An 8415-nucleotide genomic window follows, 5' to 3' on the forward strand; every position below is an offset into this window, starting at 1 on the left:
TATTTATACCCCACCTCTCCAGTTGGATCGAGGCAGCTTCCAATAAGAATAAAATGCAATACAGACTACAATAAAATACCCAATAAAACCCATTATTACCCCTCCAACACAATGCTTAAAATACCCAATTAACAGTGACAATGCTAAATAATATCCAATGATAAAATAACAGTAAGACAATGGGAGTCCTGTGTGTTATACACAGGGGTCCATATTAACAGGTGCCAAATAAGATAATCAGGAAAGTCAATCAAGGAAGGCTTGTCGGAAGAGATCCATCTTGACAGCTTTTTAAAAGCTGCCAAGATTGTCAATGTTCCGGATCTCTTCCGACAAGTCATTCCATAGTTTGGGAGCACTAGATGAGAATGCCCTCTAGGTAGCCAAAACCAGTCTGGTCTTTATTGGATTTTAGTCCAGAATTTAAAGGAACGATCCAAGATGCCAGATTCATGTGTGTTTGTGGGGTGTGTGGGTAGGTTTCAGGACCTTGGATAGTTCATTTAAAGTTCACCTGCTTTTCCCAGAAACACCAGGGACCAGCAGAGAAAGACTGGAGGCACAGGAGCCCAGCTGCTTTTTCTTTCTTTCCCCCTATGGTCATAGATTGTAATGTTTTAAGATTGTGTATAATTTATATTGTTTTAGGACTAGGATGGGGGAGTGAGAATGGGAATTATTTTCCATTTTACTTGTTGTATTATTATTGCTATGTAATTTGCTTTGTTAAGTTATTGCTGCTGTGAATTGCTATGTATTTTTAGCTATTTATTGCTATTGTGAATTGCTTCTTTATTTATTGTTTGTTATGTTATTTGCTTTGTACTTTGTTTTATGTGTAACCCCCCCCCGATTCCTTGTGATTGGGCTGGCTATAAATAAATAAATAAAATCTAAATAATAATAATAATAATTTGTGGGCGGCAACCAGTGTGGCATAATCACTCCATTCAAAGGGAAGGTACCAATGGATTGTTGTAGTTATGTGCCTTCAAGTTGTTTCTGACTTATGGCAACCCCTAAGCAAACCTATCATGGGGGTTTCTCAGCAGGATTTATTCAGAGGGGGCTCTCCATTACATTCTCCTGAGCCTAAGAGCGTGTGACTTGCCCAATGTCACCAAGTGGGTTTCATGGTGGAATTGAACCCGGATCTCCAACGTTCAGTCTAGCACTCAAATCACTACACCAGAGCAAAGTGTTAAAGCCTTTTGATGTCCAACTCATCAATGCTAGAGTCCCATATTGGGCACTGTGTATCACCTATGTCAAGACCACCCCACCTCATCTCACATCCTTGAACTTAAAGGCAGACCTTAAAAGCTTAATATCATTGGCTTGATTCCTATTGATGAGTCCCAACTAGAGTAGACCTCATAAAATTCACTCCTGAATGGTCCACCAATGTGTAAATAAATCTCATTATTTCAATGGTTCTACTCCAGTTAGGACTAATAGTAAGATCTGGATAATTGTGTACTTTGGCTCTAAGAGTAAGAGCTTGGAAAAAAATTACTTTCTGAAACTACAAGTCCTCAAATGCTCCAGCCAGCATGGTCAGAGTAAAATAATCCTCCTAGTGATGCCCCTGCCTCTGAGGCAACATATTCCACTGTTGAACAACTCTTCCACCAGGAAGTTCTTCCTAATGTTGAGGTGGAATCTCTTTTCATGTAATTTGAATCCTTTGCTCTGTGTCCTAGAATCTGGGGAAGCAGAAAACAAGCTTGATCCATCCTCAATACAACATCCCTTCAAAGATTTAAACAAGGATATCATGACACTTCTTAACCTTCTCTTCTCTAGGCTAAACATACCTAGCTCCCTAAGTCACTCCACAGAAGGATTTCCAGACCTTTCACTGTATTAGTCAACCTTTCCTGGATTCCAGCTTGTTTACATCCTTTTTGAATTGTGGTACCCAGAACTGGACACAGTATTCCAGGTGAGGTCTGACCAAAGCAGAATAATGGCACTGTTTTCCTTTTCTCCCAGCGATGAACCCTACGTTTAATTGAAGACCTATATTAGATCAGACCAGAGGTCTACCTGGTTCACATAGTGACCAAACTGAAATCTAAGGGAACCCCAGAAATATGAGAAGAGAACGGTTGTCCCACTTTCATTGTGGCTCACCAGTGGTCTTCTCACATCCCACAGTTATAGCACTATGATTCCACTTTAACTGTCATGGCTGCATCTCATGGAACCCCGGAGTCTGTAGTTTGGTGAGGCACTAATGCTGTCTGGGTGAGAATGCTAAATGCTCCTCCTTAAACTGCAAATCCCCAGATAGTATAGGATGTTGCTATGGCAATTAAAGTGGGGTCATAGTGCTATAATTGTGCAGTGTAATAGGGTCACTGGTCCTCTGGACCAAATCAATGGGATATATAATTCTTACCTGTTCATTTCAGCCATATCCTCCATGTTTCTCCTATTCAAATGCACAACAATCCTCAAATGCTTGGCCATTGCCCTTGCTCATCATTTGTAAAATATTCAGTCTTCAATTCAAATAACAATAAATCCCATTGAGATGCAACCTTTCATGACTCTCTAGTCTGTCTTGAGCACCAGAGATAAAATTAAAGAAAAAATCCCAACAGTGACAGAGGATTGTTGCTAAATTACCCAGAGGGCATTGTTTTATTCTTTCTCATAAGGCACTGCTCCATCCCTGGAGGGCTGTGCTCACATGCCATTTGTGCCTCAAGATGATTCAACCCAGCAGATTTGCATTACTTCCACTGGAGTAAATAGAAACAGCTGGAGAATGATACATTTGCCAAAAAGGAAAAGACAAACAAATGTTTTGGAAGAGGAGGAAAAGGTTAAAGGCGAAAGAATTCCCAACCCTTTCATGGTCTAATGCTGTGAACTGAGAATGTGTTTAAAAATTGTGATGAGAGCTTGGGAAAGTTTCTTTTTCAGACTATAACTCACAGAATCCCTGAGCCAATGGCTATATTGGCTAGGGATTTCTTTGAGCTGTAGTTTTAAAAAAACCTTTCCTAAGCTCTGAAACAAATGATTCCTAGAAGAGTCTCCAATTACAGGAAAAGAGTTGCCACCTAAACCGTAGGAAGAACTTCCTAATGGCAAGAGCTGTCACTCCCTCTCTGGTCAGAATGAGGCACCCAGCCATGTGATTGACATTGGATGCCTCATTTTTGGCCCCAGAGGGGTGAGCTGTGCTGTCAGCAGGTGGCACAGTGGGATGCATGTCTGAACATCCACCTGACATCACTTTGGGGTGCCCAGGTAACAGGGGACTTGGGGGCAGCTTAAAGCCAGAATATTCTGGGCTGTTCCTGGAGTATTCTGGTCTATGCAGAGATGGCTTGTGTGTCTTTTCTACTGAGTGGAAGATTGATGTTGCATCCAGCATTTGAAGAGTGTTTGCTGCCTGTCCTATAGGCAGGCTACTTGTTCTATGTAAATGTCTGATGTGTGCTGCTGAGCTTCACCCAAAATAACAACAACAAATTTGATTTCTTACCCACCTGGCAGGTCATTCCACATCCAGGGGTGACCAATGAGAATGCCCTCTGGGTGACAGTTGCCAAACTAATCCTGGCTGGTTGAAGTAAATGTCACTCAGAGGACTTGAGTGTACTGTCTAGGGAGGCACAACATTTGAGTATCAGAGCCAGGGGGCTCCTGTCTTCTTCCATGGTTGCTTTCCTCACATTTGAAGAGGAGTTCTTCGTTTCCTCAAAGATCCTTTCAACATAAGCAAGAGACCTGATTTTTCATGGTGCTAGATCACATGCAAAGCCTCTATGTGAACAGGAGTTTTCCTCCTCAGACATATCACTTTCCATCTGAAGCAAATGATGGTTGGAAGGAGGCAGGACTAGACATTCCCTTGGCCTCATGTTCAAGAAAGCATGGCAGTGGAATCTGTGTGGGGTTTTAGAAGGCAGTTTTCAAGGTGCTGGGCCCTATGTCTCAAAGAAATCCAGCACCTTGGATAACTCTTTCTAAACTCAGTTTAAAACCCCAAATGGATTCACAACTCCACTATCAGAGAATCCACTAGCCATCCCTGAGGCACAGTGAGTAACCTCTGACCAGACTTAAAGAAGATGAGAGTGTTACTGGTGGTATTTCTGGCAGGAGAGCTTGGGACACCCCTATGAATAGGAACCCAGTGTAAAGAGTGGTTCAGTTCTGAAGGATGGCCAGTTGAGGAGTGTCTTAGTGGCAGCCCTTCAAGTTAGGTTAAATCAGGACTCTTGTTTTGCAGGAAATTGGATAAAATACAGACTGTTGAAGTAGAAAACATTTGCATGGGATTGATATGATATAAACAACTGTGTGTTGCTCAAGAGATTTTGGCTGGTATCCTATAGTGCTGTTAGTTTCCTATCCCAGAGTTTGTTGTTGTGTGCCTTCAAGTTGTTTCTGACATATGGAGACCGTTAGGTGAACCTATCACAGGGTTTTTCTTGGCTTGAGACTCACCCAACATCACTGGTTTGCATGGCCAAGCAGGAAAATGAACCCCAATCTCCAGAGCTATGGTCTAATGCTCAAACCATTACACCATACAGGCTCTCAATTTAGAGTTACAGATCCATAACCAATCTGGATTCTCAATCACGGTATCATAGCCACAGTTGTCGATCCTCCCCAAATTCCACCTTAAATTCCAGGAAGCCACTCCAAACAATTGAGGTCTATTCTACTGGTGACTGGCACACAGTAGGATTATGTTTTGATCCTCCTTCCACCAGTGAGTGGAACTGCAACAATTGGAAGCAGGACCCTATCTCACTTCCTTATCTCACCACAGATTGCTGGTAGGAGAGGGATGGAAATGACATCTTGTGGTGCTCCAATTGTTGACAGAACAGGCTTCCATTGCTCAGAGTGACCTCTGATGGTAAGATACGTTTAAAGGGGTCAGGCCAGGAGATGATATTCAGTGGTTACACTTCCAGGACTAGCCTGGAAGAAAGAAGAGCCCTCCCTCCAATCCATCTGCCTTGGTCCAGGCCTCAGAGGGAGAGAAGAACCACTGGACCTCATCCCTTTCCCTCCACCATTCCCTTCTCCTTTTGTTTCGTGTATTTTAGATTGTAAGCCTGAGGGCAGGGAACTATCTGATTAAAAATAATAATTGTAAGCCGCCCTGAGAGCCATTAGGGCTGAAGGGTGGGATATAAATACCTAAATTCGCTTCCGGGCGCAATACAAGGTGTTGGTAATCACCTATAAAGCCCTAAATGGCTTGGGCCCAGGGTACCTGGAGGACCGCCTCTCTCCGTACAATCCGCCCCGCGCACTTCGATCTTCAGGGCAGCTACTGTTAAGAGTTCCAGAGGTGAAATATAATTCCACCTCTAGGAGGGCTTTTTCCATCTTAGCCCCAAACCTCTGGAACGCGCTGCCCTTCGAGCTCCGCTCAGCCACCTCCCTAGCCCAATTTAGGAAGGGGCTAAAAACCCATCTATTCGAACAAGCCTACCCTGACCAGTAATTCTCCCCCCCCCCCCCCCCCGCCGCCGTGTATGCCGGCATGATAGTTTTATTATTTTTATTGAGCTGTTTTAATGTATTTTGTATGGTTTTTTTGATTAATTGTATTGTTATTACATGCTGTTCACCGCCCTGATTTTCAGAAGTTTTATTTCTGACATTTAAAGTATTATTATTATTATTATTATTATTATTAAATAATAATAATAATAATAATAATAATAATAATAATAATAATAATAATAATAAATTCAACATTTTTTAAACCCAACAAGTGTGTGCGCGATTTTGTTATAACATAAGAGCCTTTAGGAATTGGAAGAGGCGGCTAGCTGGATGCGATGAGTGTTGTGGCGCGGGTCTTGTTGTCCTGGTGGACACTCCCTTGCCTCCCCTGGAGTCCGGCGCACCATTTAGGAACAACACAACTGGCTGATACATTGTTAATATCCATTAACTCCCAGGGTAGCCCGAGTTTGATAAGGAGCCATCTGCGCTAGCCATCCACACTTTGTATGAATGATTTTTGAGATACACTGCCTCCCCCATGCGGGGTTACGGAATTAATTCCGTTTCCGCGGCCAGCTTTTATCGTAACCCGAAAAGCCGTCGTAAGCCCGAATTTGCCATAGGGAGCATAAGGGGAAAAGCCGGCGTTTTGCTCGAAAAACCGACGAAAAGCACCAAAAAGTTTTGTTTCGTAACCCGTGAACAATTATTTCCAATGGATTGTTTTCGGTAAGCCCGAAAATATTCGTAACCTGGGTATGTCGATCCGAGGTTTTACCACGTATTAATTTTTTAAATATACCCTTAAATATTTTATGAAATGTCTTTGAGATGAACTAACATTTCTTTTTCCTCCTTATCTAGGGAACTCATAATATGAAATCCGAGCCAGGCAAAGTTGCAAAGAATTAACTTACTTAAATGGAGGTTTGAAAATGCAGAAGTTTCCAGTAGTTCGTGGAAAAACCTCCCTTACGGAGCAAGAGAGTACCAGCCCCTGCTTTGGCAAGGTACATAGTTTGCTTAATTCTACACCTTTATGTGTGCATGAAAATAATTTTGCAACTTGGTATCATCCCTCCTTAAATCCACTGGGCTGTGGTGCTTTGCTTCCTTGTTCTCTTGCATATCTGAAGTCAAGTGTATGAACATGTGGGCGGAGATATGAAAATGAGAATCTTCCCAAAGTGATGGGGCATAGATTTTTGCACTGAGTTTCAATAAAGTGGGAGAAATGGACTTAGAGGATTAGCTCAATGACTGTTAAAGTTAGAAAGACAAAGTTTAAGTTTTTTTGTTGTTTTTTGTTTTTTAGAACCATTTATATATAGAGGAGAAACTTCCTCCCAGAGACATACACACACGTTTACTACTTTTGATCAATCTCATAGAAAGAAGAATGGTTTGTCCAGTGGGACCTTGTTAACTAGAAAGCCTTTTTGTCTGGATATGAAACTAGAGAAAACATGGCAGCTGCCTTTTTATGTTGATTCAGAGACCATATTCCAGTTCGAGTTAGGGAGGACTAGAGCCATTGTTTTTCCATGTATTTCAGCCCACAGAACACTAGGAGTAAGTTGTGACTAGTGATTTTCTAAGGCAATGCATAGTGCAGTACCTAAAAGGCTACCAGAAATGCAGCGAAAGAGAGAGAGAGAGCGACTTCAGCAGAAGATGTTGACTAATAGTACAGTTAGATATGTCATTTCCTATTTTGTAGATGAAGAACACATGGTAAAAAAAAGTGCCTAATTTCCCGTACCCCTACTAAATTTATACCTAAATTTGGAATCATTAGCTGAGAACTATACTGTCCTTTTCACCTGACTGGCTGTTACTATATTTTACACTGTCAGCATAGTTTATGGTTGCAGTAGCTCACTTTTCGTAACAGGATATCAATATGGCAACAAAATTCCCAGTCAATGTTTTTAGTTAGCCATAAGCTCTTCATTGGTCTTACAAACTATCAGCCCTGTCATCAACAACATGTTTGTGAAGATAGGAAGAACTGGGACCCTGTGGGGAACTTAAATGCATTAAAATCATCTACTGAAGGCACTACACACACAGAGAGAAAGAGAGAACCTGAAGATGGACTATAAGATTGTGAAAAATTGTGACTGTATAAGATAGATCTTGTTCTGATATACCAAGACACTCATTAGGGTACAGTTTGGCCCTCGGTATCTGCAAACTTGCCATCCATGGATTGTCCCCATAGTGGCGCATGCTCATGGCCACGCCCACCATTAGGGACAGCCCTGTCATGGTAATGGTGGCCACAACGGCCCACTGGGGACAGCAGGGCTGTCTCTAATGGTAGATGGCACACACACACACCCCGTCATTGAAGTTCCATTTCACTAATGGTGGCACGGCACACAGGCACATCCATAGATTTGGTATCTGCGGTGGCAGGGGGGTCCAGAATGGATCCCCCATGGAATACTGAGGGCCAACTGTACTCCTTCATCCAAAAAATGCATGGAGTGGTCACAATATCTTGGACAACAGGTTGGTGGTTTTATGGAAACATATGATGCACAGTTGTGGCCAACAGTGGGTGTAAGGAGCAGAGCCTGGTGCAGTTTAAGAGAACTTGTAGTAGTTCCCTTCAGCTTACTTCACGGTCTTTGTAGCAGGAAATTTCCAGTAGGAGGCTCGATCACAAACATGGGCTGGGGTCCAAGGAAACTTTGAGACTTGAATTTGGAACATTAGTTGTGGAAACGGTGATAGAAACTACAGTACTTTGTACCTCATGACTTTTTTGGACCATTTGCTCCCAGTATTTCACAAGACACTTGTAGTGGCATGTTTCACCCAAAACTTTGGTCTTCCAGAATGTTTGGACTTTCCAGCTGCCCAGATTCTGATTTGCGTATACCAAAATGGCTAGGGTTTTCTGGGAGCTGG

The 8415-nt window shown here is 42.4% G+C and overlaps 1 long non-coding RNA gene across 1 annotated transcript in view; it reads right to left on the minus strand.

The window, feature by feature from the left end:
• LOC121929265 overlaps positions 1–2493 on the minus strand; it is a 29201-nt gene extending 26708 nt beyond the window's left edge. Inside the window, exon 1 of the long non-coding RNA XR_006103638.1 lies at positions 2405–2493. This is a non-coding gene — a long non-coding RNA (uncharacterized LOC121929265). The remainder of the gene's footprint in view (positions 1–2404) is intronic.
• Between the last annotated feature and the right edge of the window lie 5922 nt (positions 2494–8415).

The sequence above is a fragment of the Sceloporus undulatus genome, chromosome 4 (assembly GCF_019175285.1).
Source record: "Sceloporus undulatus isolate JIND9_A2432 ecotype Alabama chromosome 4, SceUnd_v1.1, whole genome shotgun sequence".
NCBI classification, from domain to species: Eukaryota; Metazoa; Chordata; class Lepidosauria; order Squamata; family Phrynosomatidae; genus Sceloporus; species Sceloporus undulatus.